At 43.0% G+C, this 11143-nt stretch overlaps 1 long non-coding RNA gene across 1 annotated transcript; it reads right to left on the bottom strand.

Annotated features, from left to right (window-relative positions):
* Nucleotides 1–324: 324 nt before the first annotated feature.
* LOC117070929 lies at nucleotides 325–10511 on the bottom strand. The gene is made up of 4 exons (XR_004432100.1): nucleotides 10209–10511; nucleotides 9197–9237; nucleotides 8213–8288; nucleotides 325–599 (listed from the first exon to the last, which is right to left on the bottom strand). It is a non-coding gene; the product is annotated as an uncharacterized LOC117070929 (long non-coding RNA).
* Between the last annotated feature and the right edge of the window lie 632 nt (nucleotides 10512–11143).

Genomic DNA, 11143 nt, shown 5'->3' with positions numbered 1-11143 from the left:
TTATCCCTTCTTTGTTTCTTTTTTTTTTTTTTTTGAGACAGAGTCTCGCTCTGTCGCCCGGGCTGAAGTGCAGTGGCAGGATCTCAGTTCACTGCAAGCTCCGCCTCCCGGGTTTACGCCATTCTCTCGCCTCAGCCTCCCGAGTAGCTGGGACTACAAGCGCCCGCCATCTCGCCCGGCTAATTTTTTGTATTTTTTTTAGTAGAGATGGGGTTTCACCGTGTTAGCCAGGATGGTCTGGATCTCCTGACCTCGTGATCCACCCGTCTCGGCCTCCCAAAGTGCTGGGATTACAGGCTTTAGCCACCGCGCCCGGCCTGTTTCTTTTTTTTTTTTTAATCGAACTCTTTTAGCCATTTTTGTATCCATATTTTAAAATATCCATGTAGTTTTATTTTAATATTTTTGGTTTAACAAAATATCTACTGACTTTCTACCACGAAAAATAAAGGTTTGATTCTTACATAGTGATGACTACTTCCCAAACAGCCACTCCTCTGGCCCTCAGTTTACAAAGCTATGCATAAATGGGTACCTCTATGAAGGGATCACTTGGATACAGGGTGCTAGAGCTCTCCATCGAGCTAAGGACGTGGGTCCTACAAAAGAAGACACAGTCTAAGTCTTGGAGCATCTACTAATACTGAGAGCTATGAATACACCAAGTAGAACAAGTTGAACAACTCCGGAGACACTAATAACAGGCAAAAGACTGACACTGTGAAATAGTCACATTATACTCAAAGAGGGCACAGCCAGTATTATTCTGCAATAAATGTCACTGTCCCCTACCTCCCCTGATGAATTAATGTGCATGAGGTGGGACAGACTGGAGTTAAAACCTTAAATTTATCTGCGATCTGTGATTAGGCAAAGAAAGCCAAGGTCTAACTCTGCTCACTGGGCTTGACTATCACCCTGTGCTAGTGTGCTTCGTGTCAATGCATCTGTCCAAAAAGTCCGAACTTTTAATTTCATATGGCTCTTGAACAAACCTCATCCCACCCACCAGATGCCTCCAATGATGCCTTCATGCTCCTGCTAAGAATAGTTCTCCAAAGGGTGTTACTTTCCCAGTCCCTGGCAATGATTTTCTGACAAGGGTTATCTTGCATGAATGGATCTTTAGTGGTGTCCTAGTAAAGGAATGGGCACCCTTACCTTCAACAAAGAATGGCTCGTACTCAACTCATTTACCCCAATATTACTAGCTAGGGAGTTGGTGCTTAATTTTAATTTTATTTTGAGACAGGGTCTCACTCTGTCACCCAAGCTGGAGTGCAATGGCATGGTAGCCTCCATCTTCCAGGCTCAAGTGATCCTTCCGCCTCAGCAGTAGCTGGGACTACAGGTGCATGCCACCATATCAAACAAAAGTTTTTTGTTTGTTTGTTTTGTTTTGTTTTGTTTTTGGTAGAGATGTGGTCTCTCTATGTTGCCCAGGATGGTCTCGAACTCCTGAGCTCAAGTGATCCTCCTGCCTCAGCCTCCCAAAGTGCTGGGATTACAGGTGTGAGGCACCATGTCCGGCCAGGTGCTTATTTTTAGTAGTTCTATGTGTATCCAAACACGGGTTTGTAGTCCAGCCACTTTCAATCAAAATCCATAAAGCTATTGATCATGATGTACTAACTACAGCTCAGTCCCCCTAGTATACCATACAGTGCACTGCAGTGTAAAACACCAGGCTGGAAGACAGCAAAAAAGAAAAAGTGATACAAATTTAAACTGGTATTTGGAGGACTACTCTTTCTCCCTAAGAAACTAGACTTCCATGAATAAAAATTCCTTTGACAGGTCCTTTCATACCCAAAAGATAGGGCTTATCAATAAGAGTCAGAAACAAAATGAAGTCTTTAACTCAGAAAACTATACTAAGTTATCTTTTATATTCACTATATGTTATAATATAGTCATTAATATATTAATACATATTTTCTGGCCAGGCACAGAGGCTCACGCCTGTAATTCCAGCACTTTGGGAGGCTAAGGCAGGAGGATCACTTGAGGCCCGGAGTCTGAGATCAGCCTGGCCAACATAGCAAGACCTTATCTCTACCAAAAAAATGTTTTTAACAGAGCAAGACTCCGTTTCAAAAAAAAAAAAAAAAAATTACCTGTAATTTTATTTTTTGTTTTATTAATTTATTTTTTTGAGACACAGTCTTGCTCTGTCGCCCAGGCTGGAGTGCAGTGGCCAGATCTCGGCTCACTGCAAGCTCCGCCTCCCGGTTTCAGGCCATTCTCCTGCCTCAGCCTCCCAAGTAGCTGGGACCACAGGCATCTGACACTACGTCCGGCTAATTTTTTGTATTTTTAGCAGAGGTGGGGTTTCACCGTGTTAGCCAGGGTGGTCTCAATCTCCTGACCTCATGATCCACTCGCCTCAGCCTCCCAAAGTGCTGGGATTACAGGTGTGAGCCACCGCACCCGGCCTGTACAGACACTTTTTAAAACAAACAGAGCTGCTAAATACTGTTTAGCAATCCTCATGCTCATATCTTGCAGAAAATACCTGGCCATTCAAACTCTGCAAAAGCGGAAAATCATAAGGCTTCAAGTAATGTAAGGAGCTCTTTTTTCTTTTTTTGAGACGGAGTTTCACTCTTGTTGTCCAGGCTGGAGTGCAATGGCATGATCTTGGCTTACTGCAACCTCTGCCTCCCGGGTTCAGGCGATTCTCCTGCCTCAGTCTCCTGAGTAGCTGGGATTACAGGTGCCTGCCACCACACCCAGCTAATTTTGGTATTTCTAGTAGAGACGGGGTCTTGCCATGTTGGCCAGGCTGGTCTTGAACTCCTGACATTGGGTGATCCACCTGCCTCAGCCTCCCAAAGTGCTGGGATTACAGGCATGAGTCACCACACCTGGCCAGGGAGCTCTTATCCATAACTAAACGTAGATTAGAAAGAGATTACTTCTGTCCTTTTCCATGTCTGTTACATGAACCCAGTACAGCTTAGTCTGCAGGAACTATTTCCAGTGGGAATTCTTGAGAAAAAACAATTACCATTTGGAGGAACTTTCTTTCTTTCTTTCTTTCTTTTTTTTTTGGACAGAGTCCCATTTTGTCATCCAGGCTGGAGTATAGTGTCACAATTTTGGCTCACTGCAGTCTCTGCCTCCCCAGTTCAAGCGATTCTCATGCCTCAGCCTTCTGAGTAGCTGGGACCACAGGTGCACACCACCACACCCGGCTAATTTTTGTATTTTTAGTAGAGATGGGGTTTGACTACGTTGGCCAGGCTGGTCTCGAACTCCTAACCTCAAGTGATCCACCCACCTCAGCCTCCTAAAGTGCTGGGATTACAGGCATGAGCCACTGCACCTGGTCCAAAGAGGAACTTTAAAAAAAACAAAAACAAAAAGACAACAATAACCACCACCAAAAACAAAAACAAAAACAGGCCGGGCGCGGTGGCTCAAGCCTGTAATCCCAGCACTTTGGGAGGCCGAGACGGGTGGATCATGAGGTCAGGAGATCGAGACCATCCTGGCTAATACGGTGAAACCCTGTCTCTACTTAAAAATACAAAAAACTAGCCGGGCGACAAGGCGGGCGCCTGTAGTCCCAGCTACTCGGGAGGCTGAGGCAGGAGAATGGCGTAAACCCGGGAGGCAGAGCTTGCAGTGAGCTGAGATCCGGCCACTGCACTCCAGCCTGGGTAGCAGAGCAAGACTCCGTCTCAAAAAAAAAAAAAAAAAAAATATATATATATATATATATTTAAATTTTAGAATAACTGTGTTAGTTTCCTAGGGGTCCAGTAACACAGTTCTACAAACTGCGTGGTTTAGAACAATAAAAACGTACTCTTTCACAGTTCTGGAGGCCAGAAGTCTGAAATCAAGGTGTCAGCAGGGCCATGATCCCTCTGAATGAACTGAGGAAGGATCTGCTTCAGGCCTCTCTCCCAGCTTCTGGTAGTCTCGTGTTCTTCAGCTGTTAAATGTCCATCTTCTCCCTGTGTCTCCTCATATCATCTTCTCTCTTTGGTGTTGGTCTCTGTGTCTCAATTTCCCCCTTTGGGGAAATCAGTCACATTGGATTAGGGTCCACCCTAATGACTTCATCTTACCTGTATTACCTCCTAAACACACTATTTCCAAATACAGTCACATTCTGAAGTACTGGGAGTTAGGACTCCAACGTATCTGTTTGTTGGGTGGACACAATTCAATCCATAATAACAACCAAACAAGAAAAACACTTTCCTTTTTTATAGTTGAACAAACTGTAGACCAGTGATGAGTAGTATTGAATGGAAAGGATTGCCCGGGCGCGGTGGCTCATGCTTGTAATCCCAGCACTTTCGGAGGCTGAGGTGGGCGGATCACAAGGTCAGGAGATTGAGACCATCCTGGCTAACATGGTGCAACCCTGTCTCTACTAAAAATACAAAAAAGTAGCCGAACTTGGTGGCGGGCACTTGTAATCCCAGCTATTTGGGAGGCTGAGGCAGGAGAAGGGCGTGCCAGGAGGCGGAGCTTGCAGTAAGCCAAGATGGAGGTTGCAGTGAGCCAAGATGGCACCACTGCACTCCAGCCTGGGCGACAGAGCAAGACTCAATCTCAAATGAATGAATGAATGAATGAACGAATGGAAAGGATTTCAGAAACACCACTGCAGAGATATGCAGTGGCCTTAACTACATTACAGAGACATGGCAGGACAAGACAGTCTCTACCAGTGTAGGACAGTTACCTAGTATATTTCAAATACATGTTTGCCTCTGCTCTCCTCACATGAAAAAATACAGAAAACTAGAAGTATGGAGCCAAATTTTCAAACTCCTTCTATGTGCACAAGGAGCACCTCTGGAGTCTTTAGTTCTGCATATCTTGAGCCTAGCTGAAGGTATATATGCGGAGAGTCCAACTCAAAAATTCTTCAAAAAATATTGTTTTCCCTAATTCCCACCATCACCTTTCTGGAGCCATAAGGGTTTAGATCTCAAAATAGGCCATAATAAAGACCTTAGGTTCCTTCCAGATACATAAAGGTAGGGGGGAAAAAAGGACCTTAGGCTATTTATTTTTATAACCTGGATGAATGAATCACTTGATCCTGATAAATTTCTTAAAGGTGCTAATAAAAGTGCTAGGGTTTTTATCCCCACAATGAATGTTTCATTCAAAATCAGTAACTCTTGTTTTATTTTTACCCACAATCATTTATTCTTTCTCTATTTCTCACTGGTGCCACCTTCTGCAAATGCCTCAATCTTTCTATCCTTTTTTCTTCACTGTATTAGTCTGTTCTCAAGCTGCTATAAAGAACTGCCTGGCCAGGCACCGTAGCTCATGCCTGTAATCCCAGCACTTTAGGAGGCCAAATCACGAGGTCAGGAGTTCGAGACCAGCCTGGCCAACATGGTGAAACCCTGTCTCTACTAAAAATACAAAAATAAGCTGGATGTGGTGGCATGCACCTGTAATCCCAGGTACTCTGGAGGCTGGGGCAGGAGAATTGCTTGAATCTGGGAGACAGACGTTGCAGTGAGCCAAGATTGTGCCACTGCACTCCAGCCTACGTGGCACAGTGAGACTGTCTCAGAAAAAAAAAAAGAAAGAAAAGAACTGCTTGCGGCCAGGCGTGGTGGCTCACGCCTGTAATCCCAGCACTTTGGGAGGCTGAAGTGGGCAGATCATGAGGTCAGAAGATCAAGACCATCGTGGCTAACACAGTGAAACCCTGTCTCTACTAAAAATACAAAAATTAGCTGGGCATGGTGGCACATGCCTGTAGTCCCAGCTACTCAGGAGGCTGAGGCAGGAGAATCAGTTGAACCCGGGAGGTGAAGGTTGCAGTGAGCCAAGCCAAGATCACACCACTGCACTCCAGCCTGGGCGAAAGAGCAAGACACCGTCTCAAAAAAAAAAGAACTACCTGAAACTGGGTAATTTATAAAGGAAAGAAGTTTAACTGACTCACAGTTCCATATGGCTTGGGAGGCCTCAGGAAACTTACAATCATGGTGGAAGGGGAAGTAAACACGTCCTTCTTCACATGGTAGCAAGAGAGAGAAATGCAGAGTGAAGAGGGGGAAAATCCTTTATAAACCCATCAGATTTCGTGAGAACTCACTATCACAAGAACAGGATGGGGGGGGAGTGCCCCCATGATCAAATCACCTCCCACGAGGTCCCTCCCTCAACACGTAGGGATTACAATTTGGATTACAATTCAAGATGAGATTTGGGTGGGGACACAGAGCCAGACCATATCATTCACCATCTTTTTATATCCAAGAATCACCAGCTAGGCAATCTAGTTACTCCTTTGTTTGGTTACTCATTTGTTCAGCAAATAGTTATTGATCTATTTGGAAAGCTTGGGGATGTGGAAGGGAGTAAGACCCTGTCTCTGCCCTCTAGGGACATAGACTAACAGAATGCTGGATGGAACAACTACAGCAACTACAAAGAAAATTGCCCCAGTGGTGGCTGAAGGCCATGCTCCTCCCCAAGATCAAGCATTTTCCTTCTCCAGGCCTCTTATTCCTTGCTCTTTGGCACAGAAGGAAAACTAGCACTGAAGCCTAAACATATAGGCTTGAAGAGGAAGGGTGACTGAGGAATGACAAGATGAATGTGGATAACATCCAACATTCCACTCACAGGATCTCACAAGCACAGGCTTCTGATCTTTTTTTTTTTTTTTTCTCCAGTTTGGTTCCCAGTTCCTGGACTATGTGCCAAGGTACTGTGCTTTTCAGAAAGAAGACTTGCCCGGTCTAGATATACCCTAAACTTCTTATTCCATAATCCAACTCCTTCTCAAGGGAGGTCAGAGGTCAGGTAGAAATACAAAGAAATTAGAGTTTTCCATAGAATTCTCCAAATTTCCAAAATCAAATACATACAATCACACACATTAGAGCACAGCTTAAAGCAGTGAAGACAGAGTCTCAAGGCGGGAGCAGCTGGTTCACAGTAGGAGTGCTGAGGGCCCTACCAGGAATGAGGGGAGCGCCGAGAGGCTTTGAAAAAGAGCAGAAACCTCCCTTCCAACCAGTTCTCACCAGCTCCAAAGAGAATGGAGGGAGAGAAACCATCTTTATGCCACCGGTCTCTGCTGGGTCACATCATTTAAATTTAAAGATTTGAGGTTGGGCCAGAGGTAGGCAGAGAACAAAGAAGGAGGGAAGACAAGGCTTATTTTTCCTCCAACTAACATATTCTCTCAAAGTTTCTGGGACTCTGAGAGTTCTCCTAAAGATTCTAGGCTTTCTTGGCAATGATTTTCATATACCAGTTTGCTCACAGACCTGTTATCAATATACCATGACCAGATGATCACAGCCAGTCACAGCCAGCTTCAGGTCTCCATAAGAGGGAGTCCCTCCAGAACTGCATGATTTGCCTGTGTCAATCACATCTATTTTAGGTGCCTTAGTGGGGACTATTTAAAGGACGCTTATAGTGAATTCTTTGGTAAAGGGAATAATTACCTCTAGGCTTCAACTAGAAGTGATTGGAAGTGACAGGAGTCATTGGAAGGAGCCTTATGACTTCAGTACTTTACTTATTATTAATGATCATTAGCCACAGTCACTACCATGTTACTCACAAGATTCAAACCCAAGCTGGCCTGGCTCCCAGTCTGTGTTCAGTTCTATCTCATCGTCTCAAGCACACTAAACACCATACACAGGGCTTTCCCTTACGATTTTTCCAGAGAGAATCAAGGTATTGTCCTCCAGAAGATAAGGTGAGTTCAGGCCTGCAATGCAACCAGGCGATGTCTGCCTACCTTTTTTGCCTCTCTTCTCTCCAGCTGTACTGTTCTTTCACTTCCTTCAAGAGCCAAGCTCCAGGCCCACCCCGACTTCAGCTCAGACTAGGAAGCACCTCATTCTTATCCCCCTCTTCTCAGCCTCAACCTGAGTAATTCCTAGTCTTTCAATCTTACCTCTGAGTCACTTTTTAATGGAAGTGCTCTTACATTTGCCCTCTACCCACCCATTCCGGTTCCCCATTTATGAGCTTATAAATGACTTTTTCTTGGTAGCATCTATCAAGGTTTTCATTAGATACTTATGTGTGTTTGGTTGATTCAGTGTCTGTGTCTCCCTCTAAATGCTCAGCTCTGAAGTCTGAGTTCATGCTTATTGCCCTCATGATCATGTCCCCTCACCTAATAGCCCTTGGCACATATGTGGCATAGGTACTTCACAGTGTATTCTGTACTAAATAAGTATGTGCTTACCTGAGAAAGGAGATGGTTACAAGGCAAGGTTCCTGGTTTTTGTTTCTTCCTGTATTCTTAGTATCTTTATGATTCCCTGAAAAGTACCAACTTAGTTCACCATGGGTCTCTGATCTCTATCCTTGTCTAATGATTTGAGTTAGGATCCCAACACTATGATAGAGCTGTATGTACGGCAGCCACCCCAGAACTATTTTAGAGGAGAGAGTAATATTCTTCCTACCCTTCCTTGAGGACAGGACTGTTGTACTACTAGTGCTTTATAGTCCAAGGAGCTTAGGGTCCAGGTAGGGAAGTCAGAGAAGTAGACAAGTATGCTCAGAAAATGAAGTGGTAGCTATATAATAAGATAAGCACAGGCATGAAGGGGGACAAAGAGGCTCTTATCTGATCCTCATGAGCACCTGGAAGATTTCTGTAGAAAGTCCTAAAAAAGATGTTAGAGGTTGATAAGGGAAAAGAATAGGCATGGGGTGGAGAGCTGAGGTGAAGAGATACTCAAAAAGGCTCAGAGGTGAGAGAGCATGGCGTTTTCAGAGGGGAACTGTGAATAATTTGAGATATATAGGGAAGTGGCAAGAAGTGAGTCTGAAGGAACTGTGTTCAGGGGCCAAAGATGTTTGTCTTGAAGTCCAAGAGCATCAACACAGGGTTTAATTGATGAGTGACCCCATCAGATTTGCCTTTTAGAAACATCTTTAAGATTAGTGTGTAAAGCTCCAGTTACCAGAAACTAGGACTACAACTACTTTATCTTGGAAGTAAATTTCTCTTGACTATACCCCTGCTTTCTCTCTAAGGAGAGTTTGGAAGGAGAGAGGCCAGTCCCTAGATCATGTCAATAGAGGTAGGAGGAGGGTGGACAGGTTGGAAGAGATGTATACCATGTGTTGACTTTGGGTATATTAATGTTCTTCAGTTTAGCGTGTGAGAGCAGTACTACAGAAAGTAGTTAACAGTTTTCTCCAGATTAAGACCACTTACCCACTGATGAGTTTGGGAAATTGTTTAACCTGTTTCCTCATCTGAAAAGTAAGAATATTAATCATTATAAACTCATCGAGAACTTATATGCCTTATCTCGCTTATATGTGGAATCTAAAAAAAATAAACTCATGGAAGCAGAGAATGAAATGGTGGGTTGAGGGGTAGGAGAAATGGGAAGATACTGGCCAAAGGGTATAAACTCTCAATTATAGGATGAACAAGTTTCCGGGATCTTAACTACATCATGAGTGATGACAGATGTGTTAATTAATTTGATCATGGTAGTCATAATACAATCTATATCAAATAATCACATTGTATACTCTGAATATAATCAATCTCTATATATTATTTTAAAATATTTTTAAAAGGGAATGAAATAAATTTACATTCATATATACGAAAATTTTGATTTAAAATTTATCTAAAAGAGGTACAAATATGAATCAATAGATTATTAAATTTCAGTGGCATTAAACGCCTTGTCAACAGTTTTCTGTGGAAATGCTGTGTATAGCTAGTTTTTGCAGTTCCACTCATTCCTCCAGTTTACTGCTTGACCTTAATTTACTCCTTCCTCTTCTCAGGGTTGCTTGCCTGGCTGGCTCAGTCCTATCAGACAGAAGCCACTGTGGAAAGCTTCAGTTCCCCTAGGCGCTCATACTAAGGTCGTGTCACCATGAACAAAAGGGATAAGCTAATATTTGGAGCTATTTGGGGAGCATTTTAAAATTTTCAATACTTCATCTTTTACCAAGAATATAAAAACAATATCCAGAATTTACAGACACCATTTGAATTTTACCAAAGCTACCTTCAAGTTCTCCTGAATAATAGAAACATTTAAACCAAATGGATATTCTCACCAGCTTTATAAATTTTTTGGAAAACTCTAAATAATGAAAACAATCACACCTAAATTGCAGAAGAGCTCAGTATAACTGGCCCTGTCTCAACATACTCCTTGAACTGAATTAAAGGACTCGGTCACTAGCTTCTATTGTGTTACCTGAAATTGCTGCTTAGCAGAATTTTTCCTGGGTTTAAATACAAAATGGTACACACATGATTGCAACCATGCAAATGTATGTCTATATGTGATCTGAAAGGCAACAAGCAAAAATGAAAATAGTGGTTTAAAATATTTAATAAAAATATTTTCAGTAACAGTTTTTAAACAAAAGGCACTCTAGTTGAGCACTTAAAAGAAAAAAGAAACAAGCCAGGTGTGGTGGCTCACACTTGTGATCTCAGCACTTTGGGAGGCCAAGGTGGGCGGATCACAAGGTCAGGAGATCGAGACCATCCTGGCTAAAACAGTGAAACCCCATCTCTACTGAAAATACAAAAAATTAGCCAGGCGTAGTGGCGGGCACCTGTAGTCCCAGCTGCTTGGGAGGCTGAGGCAGGAGAATGGCATGAACCCGGGAGGCGGAGGTTGCAATGAGCTGAGATCGCGCCACTGCACTCCAGCCTGGACGACAGAGTGAGACTCTGTCTCAAAAAAAAAAAAAAGAAACAAAACACACTCAAAACTTCCTGAAAGTCTGAGTGACTACTTAAATGAAAAGCTCTCCTTTATCTTTATGGACATTGCTTATCAGGCCCTTCAAACCCTTCCAACTACTGAGAAGTATGCTGTATGATAGTATCTGCCCTTCTGTCAGAGAAAACATAAGGGAAAAATGGTAAGATGGTTTTCTACTCAGGGCAGGTTAGGTAAAATCCTGTATCTTTTCAAAATGTTAACCAGATCTGGGTGAAATCCCGAGGTTTTGGTTCCTAAAAAACGGTTTGAAACTTGGGAGCAACAGAGATGTCCTGGAGAAATCATCCTGGACACTCAGGACTTTTTGACAATAATGGACAGCAAAATTTGTTTTGCACAAAGTCACTATTCAGATTTAATTCAGCAGATGTGAAAAATTGTAAAACACAAAATTT

The sequence above is a fragment of the Trachypithecus francoisi genome, unplaced genomic scaffold (genome assembly GCF_009764315.1).
Source record: "Trachypithecus francoisi isolate TF-2019V2 unplaced genomic scaffold, Tfra_2.0 Lachesis_group3, whole genome shotgun sequence".
Classification (NCBI taxonomy): domain Eukaryota; kingdom Metazoa; phylum Chordata; class Mammalia; order Primates; family Cercopithecidae; genus Trachypithecus; species Trachypithecus francoisi.
The sequence above is the reverse complement of the archived record's forward strand: the minus strand, read 5'-3'. Positions and strand labels throughout refer to the sequence as shown.